The following is a 22,794-nucleotide window of genomic DNA, read 5'->3' on the forward strand; positions in this document are numbered from 1 at the left end:
CATCAACTGCTGCTCTGCTATGTTAGAGCGTGTTAAAGGCTGAGAACTCTACAGCAACTACCCAGTGTTTACTGATGCATGGTCCAAATTTATTTGGAAGGCAGTTTCTGCAAGGGAAACAATGTTCCAAATAATTGAAGTACATAAATTAGGAATCATTGAGGTAATTTATATCACAGCAAGGTCATTTTTTCAGTTTTTTCTTTTGTTTAACTTTTAGTGATTTTTGTTATTGATGCAGTTATTATTCTGCCTTTTGTTTACTGGTCAGGTAAACAACAAATGACATTATTTTATTAAGGGGAGTGTGTGTGTACAACAACAATTGGGGACAAGAGGCATTTATTCCAGTCTGCTGAACAACCAGATTTTTTTTTTAGCAGTAGAATTCACTTACGAAACTTTTCATTGACACGTCTTTGTGTTTTTCAGTCATACTCCAACCCTTTTACAGCCGTCGTGCCTTTGTCCGTCTTCAAATAAAACAAATCACTTCCTGTGTGCGGCACAAGATCTGAACACTGCTAACTAAAAAACAGAGAGCTAGAGAGTCATGTGGAGCTGATTGGCCTAATATGAACTGTGTTAACTCGTGACAATGCAGAGTTGACCTTGTATTGTCTGAAAATATTGATTAAGCCATCAGGCCAATTTCTGTCAAGTTAAAATTCTGTTTCAGTTTGAGACTTTAAGTAGTTTATGTGTAAAGATTGCTACCAAGTACTTGTTGTTAGATGTGTGTATGCATGTGTGTGTGTATGCACGTGCATGCTTGCGTGCACTCAAGTAGCGATTATTCCATTTTGTATGCTGGTAATATTATCTCAGCCATACAATATCTGTATCTTATTATTGCAGATTATCAGTGAAGCAATTATGCCTCACACAAGAGGAGGTAATATGCAGGATAATATGAGGAGTAAGGCAATCAATGCAGCGAGAGGAAGTGGATCTTTGTCAATGTGTCAATGCTAATGAAGCGAATTTGTGCAGGTGAGGATGTCAGTCAGAGAGCTGGGTAAAAAGCTGGGCTGGAAAAAGTGAGGATCATTTATAGAAATGCATTGGTTTGTGGTGTTTATTAAACTAGTGCAGTGGCCGTAGGAAGTATACATTCCTGTAGTGGGAGCTGAGGAGATTTTTCAGTAATGGCCAAATGAATTTTCTGGAGTTGATTGAAACAGCCGGGAAACAACAGCAGTAGTATCGCGAACCCACTGGACGCTGCTGCTGCAGTGGTGGAGGGTGTCGTGGAGCCCCCGCTCCTCTTGGTTTGTTTTTTTTGTTTTTTTTTATAAAAAAAGTGGAAGGTAAGTCCCGGGCAGCCACGGTCCACTATCGTGCACGTGTGGGTCTAACCAGCCGCCATTACTCCCAACTCGTTTCAGTATAACTCCATATTCTCCGTTGAACCGTGTGAAAATGTCTCACCCACCATGAGGACAGCCTCTTCACTGCCACCTCCCTACTCCAGACAGCACAGCACAGCTGCTGCTGCTGCTGCTGATGAGCCGGTGCCTGTCTGGAGTAGCGTGAATCAGTGAAAGTGTAGCGTGATAAATCAGCGAAAAGTAAAATTACACCAAAAAATGTGAAAATCATGGATGCATACCATCGGGCCATGCTCAACCCATATTTTAGGGTGATCTGACTAACGGTCAGCGAGATATGCCTGTCACAGACACACACACGCGCACACACGCAACTTGCTTTATAGATAGATGTCATGCAGCAAGCAACAGTTTATATAAAGAAATGCATGTTGATATCCTTTCAACAGTGTCTAAAAATGTCATAAATCCATTTGTAAATGGATTTTCCCAATTTTTCCACTCGGCATTGTGAGGAAAAAACTTCAAAGCTTTCCCTTTCATTGAGATGTGGTGTGCAAAGCTGCGGCCATTTTAGTCTGATTATATTTTCTAACGTACTCCTTTTTGATCTTTGTTAAACCACTAATGAAAACAAGGATTGGTCGATAAGTGCATATTGTCTAGTATCTTTGCTTTTTTTATATATATATATATATATATATATATAGTAACTCTCACAATCCCACTAGCCTTTTATCTGTTCAAAGCATAATGTCAGACCAGGAGATTGGATTTGCCAGAATGCATTTCTATCTATGTCAATGGGCCCATATCTTCCCAGGTCATTCATTCATAACGTGCTGCCTCAGATGGAAGTCTGCCCGAGCTCCCATTATGCGACCCCCAAATCCCTCAACAGAATATACCATTTCTACATACTCGGAATAGCTTTCCCAAAATTGTAATTCAAGCACCAAATCGTCTCTCGCATTTTTTCTCTTCCAGAGATGTTTTTTTTTTTTCTTTAACGGTGAGGGTGGTAGGTTTTCCTGCTGATACACGTTTTTTGTAATTATCAGGTTGGCAAAGTCACAGAGTCAAAAATAAGCATTTTTTCCATTCATGAGTGCAAATATATTCCGTGTGTGTGTGTGGGGGGGGTTTCTCCGGGTTCTCCAGCTTCCTCCCAGTCCATAAACATGCAATATGAAGATTAGGTAAATTGGACACTCTAAATTAACCATAGGTGGTTGTTTGTCTCTGTGATGCCCAGTGATGGACTGGCGATCTGTCCAGAGTGTACCCTGCCTATCACCATATGTCAGCTGAGATTGGCACAGCACCCCCCGTGACCATCATGTGGCAGATACAGCGGTAGATGATGGATGGATGGTGCAAAATTAGGGGCAAAATTTAATAACAATGTTCCTAAAAAATCGACAAAATGCCAAAAGCGTTACCTTTTTTTTGGTTTGGGCGTACAAAATGTCTGCAATACAGCAAGTACATACTGTATTCTGGCCAGTCCTGAACTGTGTGTACATACTAGGAGCCTGTCTATTAAAGATCAGGACATGTCAGAAGTGAAGGAAGTATAGGAGTAAGTGGATGGGGGGGGGAAAGCATATTCAGTGCAGTGCTCCATTCACATGCTGACTGTGCTTGTACTTTTTGTTCAGTGTCTGAATAAGAAAAAATGATTCTCCCTTTTTTTGGCCCTAGTTTGTGCACTGCATGGAAAGGCAAATATCCAGCAGCCAGACAATGGGCGGCACGAGTGTGTGAAGACAAAGGCTCCCTTTAGAACTTAAACTGCATCCTGGACACATTAATCATGGGCAAGAGCACAGACATGCACACACACACACACACATGAACATACACCTAGCTTAAGTTTACTGAGACAGCTCAACAGCATCAAACAATCATAGCTTACACATGCACACACACACACACACAAGCAGGTCAAGTCCAGTTCATGTACAAGATGAGTTGAGACAATATGATCAGTGCTGTGGCAAGAGAGGGCAGCTTAAAGCTAATGGCATGTGATGCCCAGCTGCTGGCTCAAATCTGTTGCAGCCATCTGTTTTCTCATCCTAGTTTGAAACACACCCACACAGAGTGTGGAACACACCCAAGAGGAACGAGCACCTTGGAGGAAGCGTTTGTGTGTGTGTGTGTGTGTGTGTGTGCACGTCATGGATTGCTTACACGAAGGTTTGCAGAGCCTTGAGGTAGATCTCGTGGGACCGTACAGTTTACTGCAACAAACAGCCGTCAGTAGAACTCACAGTGACTGAAGGGGCGAAGAACTACATGCAGTTAAAATATTTTGGCACGCCAAGCACAGGCGGATAAACGGTTTAGTTAGGCCTCATATAAGTTTGATAAATGCTGCTTTGCATTTGGAAAAGGTCATTCAGCAACATGCCAAAATCAATGGTTTATTAGTGGAAGGTATTTTGCCACCAAGTGACATTAACCTGCATGACTGTTTTGCATGCGAGTCATTTTAGCTCCATTAAAAACATCACTTCAAATAAACAGAATTAGTCGGACTAAAGAGGAAATTGTTGTATTGAAATCATCATCAGAATTTAGCAGCAGTGTATTATATCTTAACTAAAATGTTTATTTTCACTACAGTAATGTACCAGAAGTGGCAACTGGGAGTGATGTCATATTTGCCCAGCCATAAGATTTTGCCAACCAAAAGTTCACTACCAGGCTCCTACTGGAAACATCATATTGATGTCCACTCATATTGTACTTTATTTGCCTCCAAATGGGAAATAATTTACAAAATTGACATCCTGACCTAGAGGAGACCATTAACACCTCAGCAAAATATTTACCGACGTTGATAATCAAGTGAGAATTGGGCTTATTTTCCCATAGACTTCCATTCAAACAAAGTTCTTTCGGTAACCAGCAGTCACCTGGTGGCTTTAAAATAAATGATTTCCTCCAGTTTGTCCTCAGCTAGGAAACTGGTAGACTAAAACATGGTACAGTTTGGTTCGGTACAGTATGGTTTGGAACAGTAAAGCTCCCGGTCAGGCTTGACCGTTTGGACCGAGAACAGTTCCTTTATTCGGTAAGTGGGGTGTGCTGGTAGTATTTTGGTACTATTCCTCATAGAAGCTCAAAAAAATACGTACTGTGCCGAACCGAACCGAACCGATCGACTAGGTGGAAACAGTCCACATTTTATATACAATCTACATTACGACCGCAAAACCAGCAACCTTCACTGTTTCCTCAGTTATATTATATTTGTGCTTATAGCAGGTGGTGGAACAAAACAAAAACAATTGCAATACCATTGCTTTCTGCAATGGTATTGCAATATATTTGCAATATGAACAATAAAGAACCTTTCACCAGATGCATTCAGTGGTGCTATTCTGAAATTGAATATCGAGGAAAACCATATTTTCTTAACTTAGAGGAGGCAGCAGACCATTAAACTAAACAAGCCTCATTATCACATTAGGGAATACCATGAGTGGCTATACAGTACATGCTATTTAAGATTTTGTAATATTGCTTATGTAACATAAGATTTGTAAAATTATTTTCTGCCTTTTACTATTTTCAAGTGGCAGTCATCTGTGAGCTGCTCAAGACTCACAACTCGTGTAACAAAGAAACGATCCTTGAATTGAAATGAAATAGGATGTAAATGATGTTGTAGAAGACGAGCTTATTTTGTGCAGCGGATTCGATAGCCGTGTGGGTTTAACTAAAGCAGGAACATATTTTTTATCTAACATTACATGTCCACTAGTCCGCCACACTTATTATAATATGGAACTGGATGTTTTACAGCACATATTGATTTTACCCAACATTGCCTCCGTACAGGAAACATGCATATTTATGCAGCTAAACTGCGTTGCAGCCACTTAAAGACAGATGTTACGAGCAGAGCCATATGCACCACTTTGCATTTTCAATCCTGCATTCGCGTAGTCAACCAAACAAACTGCGGATTTAACGTACCGGAATCCCTCTCTGCACCACAGGGACAACCGTATTACGTCCACTGGTTTGGAAGAAGATATTTAGGACAGATCACAATCTGTGTTATTTAAAGAAAAATGTATAGGCTTGAAAGTACGGAGCAAAATAAATTAATAAATATCTTTGAAACAGGGTCACCAAATTACCTGGATGGCTGATTTTCTTTATAAGATTATTAATGACACACTGTAGTGTTACATATTTTATATTCCCCTACGCTGATGCGTTGAAGGGTTTGTTCTGCAGCCATCATGCTCTTTGAAATATGAATGGAGCGGTTGCATGTTTGCTGTGACCACCTTCCTCCTTGTTATGGTTTGTGGTGGTTGACAAACTACACTATTAAGGTGCGCGTCACCTTCTTTTTGTACTGAACGTTTGTTCAAATGTTGATGCTTGGGGACACAGATTTACTTTCCTTGGGAAAGGGATTTTTTTTTTATGAGGAAGAACTGACTTTTTGTACATTTAAAAGTTGCACTGCATGATTTAACTTCTAAAAGAGCCTTCTGGGTTGTTATTCATCAAAATGGCGCCTTTAGAAGTAAACATGGAGAGTGAAGAACGTTACCAAAGCAGACGGTAAAAAAGATGAAAAATGCTCTCGGTAACATTTATATTAAGATAAACGCTCCTCCAGCTGTAAATAACAAAAACAGGATCTAAGCATTCTGTGGAGTGTGACAAGTAAATGTATAGTGTACTGTTTGAGCCTCCTGAAATGCCACTTGTAGAGGTATTGACGCATGCATTATTTTCACTTATAGCTTCAGAGCTGTTGACATTCACTGCTTTTATCCAACTTTTCTTGTAAGTCACCGCATGATGTCAAAAAAATCTCTTAGGTAGGAGTTTTTAACAGGGTTTCTGTTACAAGGCCCAAGGTTTTTAAACATCTGTGCAGCACACAGGCAATTTGAGATAAGACTCACACAGGGGAGGTTAATTAGCAGTATGGATCAGGTCTAATGAATGTATGAAGTCTATCTTGAGATGTAAAAGCTCCGAGTGCATCTATTTAATGCAACTTTTACTTTAAAATCCATCTTGAAAGTTACTCATATGCAGTTTTACTTTATAATTACACACTTCTGCCGGATCTAATTTGTATGGTACAAATCATCCCAGGCTTTGAGTATCCGCGTTTGCTGCCTCGCACGTTGTAATACCGCGGTTCACTTAAAATGCACACTGATTTCTTTTATTTATTATTTCTCTTTTTTTTTTTCTGGTGGGAAGTAATTTGCTGTAATGTGTGATCAGGGTGTTTTGAAAGAGCCATTTGAACTCGCTGTGCTCGTCCCTTTCTCTGTGAGGGCGCCTGTCTGTTCCCGTTCCTCTTTCAGAACCAACCGCTGAAGCTGAAAGATGCTGCGGCTGCTGAAGTTAAATTAGTCTTTGCACCCATCTCATCTTATTTGCCTTCTTTCTTTTCATTTTAGCTTTTTACTCATTACTCACCCTCTCTCATTTCTCTGCTCCTGCAAAAATAAAGTTCAGAGTGAGGGAAAGTAAGAAGCACATGTGACTAAATTAAAGAGATAGTCAAGAAAAACAACCAAGCAACAAGTGAACTCATGTCAAATGTTCATCAGAGCTCCATATTGCTCATCATGAGGGTAATTTATTCCGTAGCCTCAAAGCTAAGTTTAAACTGAGAACATCAGTGTCAGCTATTGTATTTAATTACTTTTACAGAGGGTGAATGAGAGATTAGTGTCATCACCCACTCTCTGCCCACATTTAAAGACGTTTGATGATGCACTATTTTAAGTATTTGGCTCATTTTCCCCTGCATGCTTAACCTGATTATATTATATTTACCATTACCTATAGCTATAAGGAACAAATAAGATTCACTGTTTGCCAAATGGATACAGAGTCTGTTGGTTTCCAGGAATAAGAGTTTCAGATTTGCAAACACTGCAGTTGAAATGGTCTTTAACTGAATATTTTGTACACTGGGTCTTAACCTTGATAATGTGTTCCAAGTGTAGGCAAGAGATAATGTAATTATTTTTGTTTTCTAATATTCGACTCGCTAATAAGTTGACCTTTGGACTGTTTTATCCACCTCATTCCTTGAGGCACTATGGTGAACTTCCAGGGCAGAAGCAGCAGTGTGCTAGTTCTTGCCAGGGATAAAACACAGTGGAGGCAGCTGCGCGGAATTTAGGATCGCACTATTCCTGCAACATCCGAGCATCCTGCAGCTTTTAAATCACACATCGTTGAAACTAAGACGTGGGCTTGTTGATGTGGGTCACTAAGGCTCTGACTTGGCTCTTTGTCTGCCTTTAACCCATTAAGGCCTGCAACGCCTGGAAAACCTATGTGTGATTTCAGAAAGGACCTCTAAAACCTGAGGTTCAAATTCAGCAATTGTGTCAATGCCTACTAAATGATTGATTTCTCAGCCTCTGTTGCAGATGGGAACAAAATTCAAAAAGTATTTGAGAGCTTACACCTGTGGCAGCACTATTTTCAATTTAAAAACAGTAAGAAAATAAAGTCATATTAACTCGTGTCGGCGATATCAACTTGTGTCAGTGCCTTGATTTTGCCCTGATGGACTGCTTCACATGTGACGGTGATAGTGCTTACAGCGGTGTGGCATATCAAGGTAAATCGACTTTCCCCCCTGGTGTGCCGTTGAAAACACTTCATCGATTACGGTGGTAATTCTCCGTCTTACAGTCACTTTCAAAACCTTCAAACTCATCGTCGACCTTGTCGTCTTCCAAACATAAAACGAACGTCTTCCAAACGTCTTAACCATAAATCCTGGTCGATTGGTTCAGCGCATTCAAAGTCATCAAAGTCATCAGCAATAATGTCATCGAAGCCGAGAAACTCCTCAAAAGTCCTCCATGTTTACTCGAAGAAATTTCAAAACAAGACGAAAATTGTCATATCCGCTTTCCCGGCGTCAATGGTAGAGTTACTCAACAGTGCCCCCGGCTTTAATCGTAGGTATGCGGCAATTTTTTCCCGGCCTAAAATAAATACGATTGTTTCCAAACTCCTTTAACAAAATGCGCAGATAGACAAATAGATGGATGGATAGTTTTAACTGGTCATGTATAACAATGATACGGATACACCTTGGAGCTTTTTGGATTGCTCACAGCTTCAGTGTATGTAGCGACGGAAATTAAATACAGACACTGCATCGCATTGTTCTAATTTAATATTATTACACACAGTAAACCGGTCTAAGCAGTGTTAAAGTAACCAATGTAACTATTCATACTGTTGTGTTGTCATGCTGAGATACAGAGATTGGACACACACACACACACGCACAACAAAAATCTGCATCATTTTGCTGGTTTCTCCAGTATTACCGACTTAACCTTCATTATGCAGCAAACAAGACTAACCTGACAGCAGGTTGACATATTACGGTTTCAGAATAAAATCCAGTAGACCAGCAGTCCGTCATGCAGTTGCCTGGGGTGGACCAGACCTGTTTACAAGAGGTGATTATTATGCATACGTACTAAAAAAAAAGATGTAGCTTGTAAACTCCAGTGCAAATGAAATTCAGAAAACATAATCATGCACACATCTATTCTACAAAAACAATTTTAATATTGTCTGTTAAAAATATATATTTTTTTTTTTTTTTTATGAACAACCATGGCATTAACATACGTACTGACTGCCTGTCATAAAAACCCACCCAATATGGTCCATGAGTTACAGTGATTTACTCACAACATGCAGTTGTGCAGCCACAGTATACTTCTCCGACTTGCGTAATGCGTTATCCAACCACGTAACCACGGAGACCCTCGAGCCTACATAGTTCTCCGTCGTGGTGCCGGTACTGGTACTGTTGTTGTTGTTATTGCAGCTGAATAACATTGAAACATTGGCCGTTTCTCACATTAAATAAATATTTTGTGTCCCGGAACACAATTTTAAGATCATTTGAGGTGAGAAATTGGCCATTTAGAGTCTAAACATGTGGTTTGTGTATTAAGATATGACGTATTTATAGTTTGGCAGCGACGTTGTCGGCGGTGATCAGCTCCGCCTCTGTGGACTCTGCGTTATCTCGGCCTGTCCTGAGGACCAATCGCAGCCCTTGCCGTCCCCGTTGTCCCTTGACGGATTGACACTTAAAATATTTTGTGAACCCGGAGACGATGGAGAGACTCTCCGACCGCATCTCCGGTGACGTAGAAGGGTCTCCGTAAACCTACGTAAGGCACTTTACGCATAAGTATACATTGGGCTTAACAAGGAATGTCAGGTGTGAGTTGAATGTTTCTCTAGACACAAAAAATGTTTCATGCGTTTCCACTGAACTTTTCTGTGTTGTTGTTTTTTTGTTTTTTTCAGCCGGCATCATTGTTCTTTATGTCCCTCTTAGTCTCGCAAAGCCAGAGTGATGTCCGCAGCACTGTGTCAATGCCTGAGGATGGTCCGACTGCACCCATTATCATTCTACTCTAGGAGTAAAAAGGCTCGGGCTTATTCGTCTTCCTTTAAAGCAATCAATATTGTCTGGGACAGTGCTAAGCCCAGGATGCAGCACTGATGCCCCTATCAAATACTGTCAACAAATATGTGCACGAGGGAGAGGCAAACACTTAAAATGGCACATTTCTTACAAAGAAGAGGCCACAAAAACACGGATAGACATTCGTTCGTTTGTCAGGAAGCAGGATTGCTTAAAAACAACAACAAGGCTGTTGTAAGTCCTTAATTCATTTTTTTAGTGGATCCAAATAAAATTATACTTTTTTTAATCTTTTTTTTTTTACATAGAGAGATAGGGATTTAGTGTAGGTTAAAAATGTACTCACAAAACATTCTGTACTATTCGATGATTATTGATGATTAGAATGGAGATTACTTTCAGCTTGGTGTCCAAAGTTAAGTTTCTAGTATTACTTTTGTTCCGTTTAAGACTTTTCTGGTTCTTTTTTTATGTATTTATTTTCATTTTAAGATGTGTGAAATGTCATTACATTCATTTGTAACTTGATTTTCATTGGCAGAGTGGCAACATAATATGTTGTTATAGTATTACGTTTGACATTGACTGTTTTGAACTGAGTTCAGCCACTTGTATTTCATCTCTATGCTACATTCATATTACCAACCACCGATTCAATAGCGATCAGATTTGACAATTCACATTCATAACTACAAGTGTCTTGTGTAAGAGGAAAAACATAGTATTCGGCCTTCTCTAAAGTTATCAGTGCCCAGTCCTAAGCACAAGCCTAAACAACTCAGGACGGTGCCTACCGTAGCTATCTAATCACAGCGGTGTAGCACTGGTACCAGTCTGTTGTCTACAGAATTTGTCTCGTCATATTTTCGATGAGCCTAACTGGACTGGGGCACACGGCTGACAAGGCTACTGTGCAGTCCAGCTCCATGTATCAGCAGAGAAAGCACCTTTAAATATCCTAACTCTGGGACTCACAGGCAGACCGACTGTTAACATACTTGTTTTATGTTCGGCATTGTCTCAGTTCTCCTCAGATCTGAGCTGCTTCCGATAAAGCTTTTCAACTTAACTCATCTCTGTAATATCAGAGATGAGTTAATAGTAATCTCAATAATAAAATCTCTGCAAAAATCTTGCATTTGACGTTCATGCGAATGGCACCCATGTGCACACTGCTCGCTTCCAGCTTGTTCTCTCCAATTTGGCTTGTTCATTGGCAAAAAGTGTCTTTTAAATCTCCGATATCTCTAAAACAATTCTCAGCATTTGCATATTGAGCTCTGTTCACTGTCAGACGTTACATAGATCGAGCGTTATTTTGCAGAACCTGGCAGACAGAATATATCTAACCCTTAAATCCCCAGGTGTTTACTCAGGCTCTTTAGGGATCTTTAGGCATCCTGGGGCATGACAGCTCTCCGCCAGCTTTACTGTATAGCAATACAGTTGGTGAAGAGATGAGTTGCCTGACATATTGCCTGGTATATCCTGCCCACTTTATATATCTATAGTTTTGAAAAGTGGGGCTTCCTGCCAAAATGGCATTGTTTTGATTCCGACCGTTGCATGAGACCTGCTACCTGAGCTCTAAAGCCTCATGTATTCCAGGATGGCCATTGTCATGATGCATGGTCAAGTACTGCATATATCTGACAGGACCCCATACCGACAGGACCCACATATCAATCAAAACTCAAAACTGATGATCAAATTTAAATGGAAAAAAAATCTGACAAAGATCATTTCAGTGCTGTAATGTTAACTTATCTTAGATGACACTGGGTCAAGACGAGTAGCAATGGTTGGATTCTATAATTTATAAAAGCCTGATCTTTTTGCTTGTGCTCAGACATCGAATAGAACAGGTGTGGTTTGGCTGAAAGGTGCCTGGGCAGCTTCAATCACTCAAATGTTTAAGAGATAAAGGAGAGAGTATGTCATACAGAATAACTGTAAAGCCGACATTTAATGCTTGGCTGATTGTCCTTGACAAGGCTGTTGAATAATATGATGTGCCACGCCACAGTAGGAAGGCTTCAATCATGCAAAAGGTCACAGGTATACCTATACTAAGTAAAGTATGGGCTTAACACCTCAAATGATGGGATTCAGGCAGAAATAGAGGGGAAACACACCATTAACACTCCTGCACTGTGAAATATGCATATAATATATAATGAATGCCATTCAAAGAAAAATGAAAAGGTGAAAGAAAGATGATGATGATGATCAGGGAAAAGACAATTAATTTAAACTTCACCAGTTATATCGACACATCATATCATTCATAAACAGATTGTGATTTCAGATATTGTTATCAGCACGACCAAACAGTGATTTGTCCTTTTCCCTTCTCACAATAGTTTTATGGTTTTATATTTAGTATGAGATTTTTTTTTTGTATGTATGTTCACTATGCAACAGGAGGGGGATCCTTTCAAATATTTAATCAAACTAACTTTAAATATGCTTACATGATGAATATCAATATCTCTGAAATGTATATATTGAAATTAGATATATTATAGCTATTGTGTATGTGTGATTTCGAAGTCATTTTGCAATCCATTTGCTTCTGTGACTTATAACATGTCATTTCCATCCATGACAGAAGTCATTTTGAGGTAATCCAACATCCATTTATCCATTTTGAGACAAACTCTCAGTTTCCAATTACGTCTATGTCAAAAGCATCTCTATTTTCATAGTGAGATAATCCTCGTAAAAGCCGGGTTTTATTTGCATATAAATATCACTTAACTGTAGCGCTCGCTTTGCTCACTGGCAGGTGACAATAAACAGTCCATCACTCAAGGCTCAGTTCGTTGAAAGACAGAGATGTGGTGGAAAAGATGAGAATAATGAGGGGAAAAGGAGTAGAGAAGGTGATAAAAAATTAGAGGAAGCTTAGAGTAGGTTAGGGAGGAGCATTACGTCCCCGAGTGCCATTCAACATAAAAACTGATTGACCTTAACACACTGAAACGATGTAGGCTGACTTGGGAATGTGGGAATTTGACTGAGCTTGCAGTTATTTTTTCATTCTGGTCCCATACACACACACACACACACACGCAACCACATCTGGGAGTTACCCACTGCAAATACCAATCTTCTACCATTAGCTGTTGAGCAGTTCCACTGGACCAATTTGAGGTTTCTTCCCTGCTTCGAGAACAACTCCACAGCAGTTGCTGTGGGAGCAGCGGGTCCTTTTCATTTATTTTCTCAACCCAAACTGGCAACCTCTCACTCGTCGGTTTCTTTTCCTAACCCAACTGACTTAATCTTTTTCACAAGCACTTCACTTCACACTTAAAGCTCTCCTCTGCAGCCGCAGTGCAGTCACAACCTACCGCAGCTCCACTGAAGCACATACGGGGGTTAATTGCACATTTTCACGGACATGTTGACAAAAAGGTGTTCTTTTAAGCCACGGCTCTTTCTTTGACCGAGTAACTGATAATAACTACGCAGCAGACATGAATAAAAAAAAAAGTGACAGACATGAAAATAATAAGGATCGAGACATTTGAAAGGAAGACGCAGCCAACAAATAGAACTTATTTATCTGCAATTTCCTCAATTCTGAAATGGACTTTGGGTCTGTCGCCCAACTTTTCTTCCACTTTTCTTCAATAAAGATAACTGAGGAAAAAATAATAATTAAAGCAAATAATCATGTGTGGGCGATGAGATGAGTTCACGTACAGTATTTCCTAACAAAAGACTGCCTCAGCGCAGAAACCTCAGCGACGTAGAGGAATTGTGCTTCTTCTTGTCTCTCCATCTCTCCGTCTGCAAACACACATATCTGCGTACATACAGTGCCAGCGCACACGGATGTACTAATCTTCAATGATGAGTAATGGGCTTTTTTGGCACAATGATAGGAAGCTGCCGGCTGCTTGGCTGAAAATTACAAAGGGTACCATTGTAATGTCCCATCATTCATATCCATAACTCATTGCCGGACGTAGAAAATCCATTATGTTCTGCCATTTCCTTCATTTACACGGAGAGATCAATGGCTGATTCTGCATGTCATCATGCGTGAAGCGCAGTGGCATTGTATATGTAGAGATATAGTGTACTAACCAGACACCGGCATCTCAATGAGGAGATGAGCTGCGGCGGTGTACAGCTGTGAGACAGTTTCTCATTACAGCAAGAACATTTTGTATTATATTAAGAGCCGTGACATGACCATGACAGTTTTTTCGTATTATTATGACATCTTAGCTCTTTAAAAGAATCATTTCCCCATTATATTAATACGTTGGCTTAGTTTTGTTTTCACGTACAGTACATCATCTTTTAATATAACAAGCATGGACCACAGTCCTCAGGTTAGCAACCAGGGCATAAGACTGTACCGAGTAGTCACTAGGGGCTGTCTATGCTGGTAGTTAAATTAACACAATTTGAATATAAGTTATGGGAAATTAGGGTGAATTCCAATTCCTTGCTTAACCCTCAATCTCAAAAATTTGCGCTCCCTCTAGTGCAAGTGCTGTCCCGATTCTCAGAAAAATTAAGTTGAGGGGCAAGTATCTGGCTGTATCGCCCTCAATATTGAGATTTTCCGAGACCACCCTTGGGAGCAAGGGCTACCCAGAATACATTGCCTGTTTTCACAAGAAAGATGGCTTTGAAAGCAGCGAAACGAGTACGCTACAAATTAAGTATTTTCTTTGTTAATAGAGATATACAAATTATGAAAACCATTGTATTATCTTAGTTTAGGCCCATATTACGGATTACTGACGTCATTGTTGCGTAACATTTATTTTATGATCTTTTGTCAATAGTCGGCCGGTGCGGACAAGCGATCGTTTGCAATCGTTTACTTTTCAATAAGTCGTGGTGTGTGGTAACTGTCAGCTGAATATGTCCGTGGTTGTGGTATTTGTATGAGTATCATCTTATAACTAACTGACAACCTAATAACTTGACTGACAAACGGATCGTAATAAATAATCGTGACGTAAAGACTGGACGCAGGTTTCGCGTTATTCTGCCCCCCACAGTCTGAAGACGTATCTGCATTTAAGGGGTGTCTCGTCTCTAAGTGACTAAATAACCCTCAACACTTGGTTTTGAGGGCCAGTTAAGATTAAGGGTTGAGCTTGAGGGTTAAGATTGAGGGTTAATTGGAATTGGCCCATAGTCTGTAATTCTGACTTGATTCATAACATCAGAAAATATTTTCCTGAGGAGTTACTGGTCTAAATCACTTGTTTCAGGTCTTCGGGTCATAATTTTGTAAATGATGTTCCCATTTAGAGGCAGACAGACGAAAAAACACAGTGTGATCGACGGCTCGTCTTGTCCAAGGAAGTGTCTGTGGAATTTTACTTTTGCAAAAACATCAACACGACATCACAGCTGGTTGCCACTCGATAACAGCACAAAATAATGTGTTGTACAACAGGAAACTTTAGGATGAGAGACATCAACAGAGAGATTGTGCTGAAATCACAGAAGCAGTCAAAGTGCAGCTGAATGCAGTAAAATGCTGACAAGATAATGTTCACCAGTCAACGTACAGTATGTAACAATTTAATGTGCCTTCCACCAAGGCCCTATAAAACCATTCACCGCTCAAACACTTTTACAACGTTCTCTGTGAACAACAATTTCCCCATTTACCATGCAGTCTCTTGAGCTCTAGTGTGGGCTAGGAGAGCAGCAGTTTTAGTACAAGATGTCTGTGCAAGCTTTTTGTGTCAAACAGTGGCTGTGGCTCAGATGGTTGTGCAGGTCATACAAGGTTAGTAGTTTGAACCCCGTCTCCTCCACTGTCTGCATATGAAAACGTCCTTGGGCAAGACGTTGAACTCTACACTGGGAGAGTGCTGGGAGAGTGTGAATGTTATGTGGTTTTAAAAAAAAACCTGCACAGAGAAATGATGAGTAAAGTGAGGATTTTCTAGGTCAAGAAGACTACAAAAAGACCACAAAAGTGCCAAATAAAGATTTAACATAATCAAACCTGGCAACCTCCCTATGGCTTGAAGACACATTCCTGGTCTGAACATCAGTCCTGACTGAGTGATCCAATTTGCAGATCCACAGATCTACAGGAACTACATTCAAAGGTGGTTTGAGGATGCATCGAGCCACATTCCTGAGCAGGCCCTATGCATTTTGGTGCCGGGGGGTGAGATTGGGATTTGGTGCCCCTTCCCGTCTCCTCCGTCCACCAGCACAATTTTTTACAAGTAACTCCCATGAAAAACTGAAACACGTAGCAGGATGTCACACATTCCTGCTGACGACAATGAGACTAAAAAAAAAATTAAACAAGTAATAAAATACTATATTCTTTTTGGTCATCCGTTGCTCCTCCAGTAGACTGTGCCCTAGGCGACCGCCTACGGCCTAAGCCTAGAGCCGTCTCTGTCCCAGAGCATTCATGTGCCGCAATCTGTCCTCAACTGAACCTTTGCCATCTTTTCCACACAGTATGAACACATTATTTATTTTTCTAATGGTTAAAATCTAATTTCGTGTATGCGAGTAGAGGCACACATGCTGACGACTGACACATCTGTACAGTCAAACTGGCGCTTGAAACCTAATTTGTTCTCGGGAACAGATGTGGCATCAATGTGTATTTGAATAAAGGGCAGAGGGATGCCAGATCTGATCACATGTGGTCACGGGGAATTAAAATCACAACACATTTTAATGCCAGGTGTGAGCAGTCATACTTATCTTACTGTAGCTCTTCGCTTACTTAGCTCGACCTGTATGCAAACAGATCACGGAGGACAAAAGTAATGTTAATATCGGAACTGAGCTGGACATTGATTGCCATAAAAAAACAGAAAACTGTGTGTGTACAAACACAAAATAGTGTGAATACAAATATTAAAACAGATTGTTGAAAATGTTTGTTGTTGCATCTTGTGCAGAACTAGCCCAATTGTTCAACCTCACCTGTTTGTAATAATTGGGGAAAACAATGCTGTAGCTCTACTGTTCAAATAGAAAAAAGCTTTAAAGAATACTCCTTTAGTAAAATGAAAGCTTGATAAGTTATACATTTAAATGGATGTGTGGTTGTATTGTATTCAGTTTCTTACAATGTCTATACATATGAAACTACATGGTGTAGCTTTGTTCCTGCAATAACATCAACAAACAGAGCGGATGACACTTATATCTTTTTTTGTTCTTTTTGGAGTGACCTTAGAGTTTGAAAAAAAAACTTGCTTCTTTCAATTTTTTTCTTTCCCCTAACTTTTATCCAGTGTGAAATAAACTTGGGATGAACGCTGGTCTGGGAAGGGAAGGATTTGCTAAAAGAGGCTATTGATCTCTTTATTCTTTAAATAATTTGTATGGCTTGGCAACTGCAGCATCATCCCTTATCAATGTCTGCCAAAAGCCAGACAGTGGCCTCACGGGTTTAAAAGCTCTGAGAAAAAAAAAAAAAGCTTCTCATCAGCAGTGAGAATGGCAGAGGAGGAAAATTGAAAGGAAGACAGAGGAGAGGTCGCACTGAGGCGAAGAGGAGGCATGAGAATTGGATGGTAGAAAAACTGTGTCAAGTCAAAACGGTGAGATCGGAAGCGATGACGGTTCAGTGTGAAGGGTCAGACAACAGATGTCAAGAGTAGAAAGGGTGAACACGTGAGAGTAATTATGAAAACAAGCAGGGAAGGTGTGTCCAGGTCTGAAGGAGTACATATGAAAAATAAAAGGATGTGTTCAAAGTACAGGAACCTACTGCTCAAAGCATTTTCCAGAAAACATCTGTTCCCATGCGTCATGCATTTTAATATTTCTTATTTATATACTATAATATAACCGATTTATGTATGAGTTTGTCAGTAGATTTCTAAAAAAAATAAACCCTGTGTCCCTTTGTTTGCAGACACTATAATTTTACACAGACATATTTTAATGTTTTTATTTTAAAGCCGTTTTTTTCTGGAGCAGTATCCACTTCCGAAACATCTTTGTGTTTTCAGTCATGCACCAGAACTGTTTGCAGGCGTCTCACTTTGGTGCAATGTTGCCATCGCCTCTGCCCGTCTTAACATGATACCAATCACTTCCTGTGTGCAGCATAGGACTGTTGCCAAGATCTAAACAGCGTTATATACTGAGAAATTACAGAGAGAGTCATGTGGAGCCGATAGGCTTAATCAGCATCGTGTGAACTCATTTGACAATGGTTTGAATGTAACAGACATTTTTTTTTTTTTATAATTAAAAGCCACACACGACAGTTTTAATTGATGAAAATGCATGCATCTGTTAAATCAAAGGATGTGGAGTGTGAAAGCTCTACCATATATATGTGTATATGGTAATGTAAATCATGTTGATTGGTGTTTTTAAAAGAGAGATAAAACGAGCACATGTGAGATCCACATGAAAGTGCAGAGATGTCTCACCAAATTGTAACAACCCCATAATCAGCATTCTTGACGTGAAGCGATGTGTATAAATCAGCTTAACTTTGAAGTGTACTTTCCCGATTCACAGTGATTCCACTGCCTTAAATCTCTCCTCAGGTGGAAGTCACTGGAGTGGAGTACGAGTTCCCTTTCGCTGCAGATGTTGAAAATGTAACACTCTTCTTGTCACCAGCTCCTGATCTGTACTTTAATTTCAAAACTGCACCAGTAACCATTCTTGGCAGGATAATAGTAAGCATACAGCCAGAAATCCTCGCACAATGGCTACACTGTGGACTAAAATGCTAGATTTTTTCGGCACCCTGCAAATCAGTGATCCATGACAGCAGCTTTAGAGCCACTCTGACAAGTTAGTGATCCATCATGCACCACATGTCACAAACCACAGTGAGAAAGGACCTGAAATGTGGGCTTCCAGACTAAAAAGCTACAGTAGGAAATGCTTGTTTTTTTCTGTTTGTTTCTGTACAGTAGGGTATTTGGTCCAAGTATAATGATGGGAGGGAGAGAAAATGAGCCACCATAAAGATGGAATTAAAGAAAGCGACTGTGCTATAGTTAGTGTAGCAAACTGATGTGAATTGATTTGTGTATTCCAAAGTAATACATCCACCCATAATCAATAGCAGTTTGTTTGAGGGTTGCAGGGAGAGCGAGAGCCAATCCCAGCAGATATCGAGCAAGAGGAACGTAACACACCTAGACAGGTCACCACCTATCACTGGACCAATGCACAGGGACGACCAACTATTCCCACACATACCTACATGTTAGAGCCTCCAACTAACATGATTCCAATCTACATGGCTTTAGACCTTTGGAAGAAAATCCACAAAAACACAGGGAGCCTGTTTCCCTTTCATTGTGACATCACAGATAAATATGTACAGCAATGTAGACAATGGGCAACATCCACACAATTCCATTTTAGTATATTTTAATTTCAACTGCATAAATTTTGATCGGAATATGCCTGCTGTCCACATTAGCCTTTTAGACATTTTAGAGGCATAGTTAAAGGCTACACATTCTCATTTGAAAATGTCTGCTTCAGCCCCAGAAGGGAGAAGTTCATAAACGCTGTTGCCTCTCCTGTATTTTTGAAAACTCTGGTGCTGATTGTCTGGAAGGGCAAAAACAGAGACCTGTTAAGGCCACATTATACTTCTCCGTCTGCGTAATGCGTTATCCGACTGCGTAACCACGGAGACCGCTCGAGCCTTCATACTTCTCCGTCGTGGTGACGGATACCCACTGCAATTTCCCGCCCGATCAGTAGGGGTCGCCATGCACGGTTGTTGTGCTTCTGAGCAATGGCGTCCGAGAGAGAAAGACTGTTGTTGGCTGTTTCTCACTTTTCTGTGTCACGGAACGCAGTTTTAAGATCATTTGAGGTGAGAAATGAGCCATTTAGTGTCTAAACATGTGCTGTGTGTATTAAGATATAACATATTTATAGTTTGGCAGCGACGTTGTCGGCGGTGATCAGCTCCGCCTCTGTGGACGCTCGTTGTGCACTGTGGCCAGCACAGATCAGCTTAGCTCGGCCTGTCCTCAGGACCAATCGCAGCACTTGCCGTCTCCGTTGTCCCTTGAAGGAGTGACGGACACTTAAAAAATATTTTTTAACGCTCAGTCACTTCCTGATTGCGTCTCGTCAGAATTACTTGACTATTAGCTATGAATGAATCAGCTTCCAGTTTCCACCAGTGCACCTACATGCCCAGTGTGCCTAAAAGGTGATTTTAGGCATATCAGTGTGGCATAGATCACTCCTAATTTGAAGCTGAAAAGCCCTTATGGCTGCAGACATTTTTTTTATCTAAATAAATGTTGAAATGTAGTAGCGTAGACGGACCCTTAGAGAGAGCAATTGTTGGACAAGTGAACATTGTCAGTATCACCAATGTGCTGCGGTATATAGCTCATTATGAGGGCCCATCTAAACACACTGACCTTTGTGTGCTCCTGTTAAATTGACTTTCGTTAAAGGGCAGTGCTCCTCGGCTAAATGTCAGCGCTGGATTGTCCCTCTTGTCCGTCCCTTGTTGAGCATGAACAGTCCCTCTATCTGCTAACTCTTCCATGTGGTTTTACAAAATATCCCTGTGGACGGACGCCCGGTGTCTCCATGTTCCCAGTGAGAGCGAAAATACATCTGCCGCTACAACTAATAATGTCATGAATACAGAGTGTGTGTCTATATATGAGCATGTTAACACTAGGTCCTTACTGGTGCTGCTGCAGAGAAGACATACCTTGGTTGGCATTATTATAGAAACAACTAGAAAAGCACTCTGGGAGCACAGACCTCCACCAAGGCAGCTCAGTGCCTACAAAATAGCGTTAAAAATAGTGATAGCGATATACCTCCTTGGCGGAGGTCAATAATTTAAATTACGTGAGGAAGTGCAACCCCCGACTGAGTAGGATTCTGATTTAATTCATAATCAATTCTGAAAAGCTTTCCCAAGGTGGCAACATGCGACTGATGCAAATGGAGAGGGATGATGGTTGAAAAGGAAAAAAATCTGTGAAGAGAATAAAAGTAAAATGGATGTCTGGGCGTATGAAAAGGATATTAGAACTAAACATATGATATTAGGGGTGTAAGAAAATACTGATTCCCTAAACTATCCAAATATTTCACAGTGTTATACAATATGCTGTTGATATCTAGATATATACTTGACAGTGGCTTTGTGTTGTATTTAAAGGGGTCATAGTATACCCTATTTATCCAAGTTAACCTCGATCCCTGGTGTCCTAATGAACATGTCTGTGACATGCTTTGGTCAAAATACCAGAATAATGAAGCACCACAGCAGTGGTGCCAAAACAGCCCTGTTCAGAATGCTCTGTTTAGTAGTATCTTTTTAGGTCCACCTTAAAACTGCTAGGAGCTAACAGCAGTTAGCATTTGGAAAACAGATCATTTGCAGGCTATATGTATCCACTGGACAGATAAATCCTCTGCACTGCGGAGCCAAGAATAGAACTTTTCGCGGACTTTGCGAACTTCCGATTTTCGGATACTGTTGCCCTCGCCAGCACTCTTGCGTGTTTTACGGACAAAGCGGCGCTTTGCCAGACCACAATTCCATGAATTTAGCACATTGTGACGTCCCAATGAGTACGGAAGTCAACATCGCGTGATTTATCTCCTGTTCTTAGACTGAGGAGGACCACAAAAACATGAGTGAGTCATCTTTTTTTCACACTTTGCCGACTGATAGTGCTTCCAGAGTCCCAAATATAAGGATTTAAATTATTAAAAAGTTGATTATGCTTAATATGTCCCCTTTAAGCCTCTGACTGCTAGTTGACAACAAACCTTGAGCCATTCAATTCCCTATATTTCCCTTCTCTCACTAGACAAAGAAAACCTTTTGTTTCTGCATGAATAATCTTTGTTCAGTAGCACTTTGCTCATAATATCCCAACACATCACAATACATCATCACCCCCGTATCAGGATACGTATCATTTAATTTGACTATTGCCAACACACACACGCCAAATCAGCACCAGCCAACATTCACATATCGACTGCCATATTCCAGGGGAAATAAAATGACATTGGCCGACGTTGACACCAAAATGTCATCTTCAATGTTTTCCGTCACATATGTGTCCGGTCGCTGCATACATTTCAGCTGGTCCGCTGCAGTCGAAAGGCAACCACTTCATCAAGGGCACATCGTGAACATTTTCTTCATTCCTTGTGCTCTGTGACTGATACAAAGCCTTGGTTTAATCTTCCCTCCAGCGGTGTAATGTGCTCTACGTGTGTCAGCTCAGGTGAAGGGATCCCGACTACGCTCTACATTTTCTTTGCAGTGAAATATAAAGTCCATATATTCAAACCACTTGTTTGACGCCGTGTTTAAGCTGACAAGTGTTTTAATGAGGAGCCAAATGAAATCTGTCTGTCAGAGGTCTAAGTGATTATACATTTGCAGTGACTCTAGGAAATTCTCATAAACTTATACTGAGGGAGCCTTTACTTTTGCTGCTCAAGTGTTTACAACACTGTTGGCCCAAGGCATAAGTGAACATAAACGGCTGGTTACCATGTGGAGATAAAAAAATCTTTTGATTAAGATATTTATATAGTGTTTATCTTAGGTTATTTGGTGTTATTTTGCAGTTGAAGGTTGCTGTGTTCAGTTTTAAAAACCAGTCATTAAAATAGTTAACATGTTGAATTAAACTTCAGTAAAACCACACTTTTTCCATTTTAATATCCAACCATCATCTACCGCTTTATCTACCGAGGGTCGCAGGGGGTGCTGTACCTATCTCAGCTGACATAGGGCGATAGGCGGGGTACACGCTGGACAGTTCGCCAGTCCATCGCAGGACCACATATAGAGACAAACAACCATTCACTCACACACCTAAGGTAAATTTAGAGTGACCAATTCACCTAATCCCCAAATCTACATGTTTTTGGACTGTGGGAGGAAGCCGGAGAAAACCCCCACGCACAAGGGGAGAACATGCAGACTCCTTGCAGAAAGGCTAAGTGATGTAGCCCCGATGT

This window comes from Microchirus variegatus, assembly GCF_963457635.1.
Source record: "Microchirus variegatus genome assembly, chromosome: 12".
Classification (NCBI taxonomy): domain Eukaryota; kingdom Metazoa; phylum Chordata; class Actinopteri; order Pleuronectiformes; family Soleidae; genus Microchirus; species Microchirus variegatus.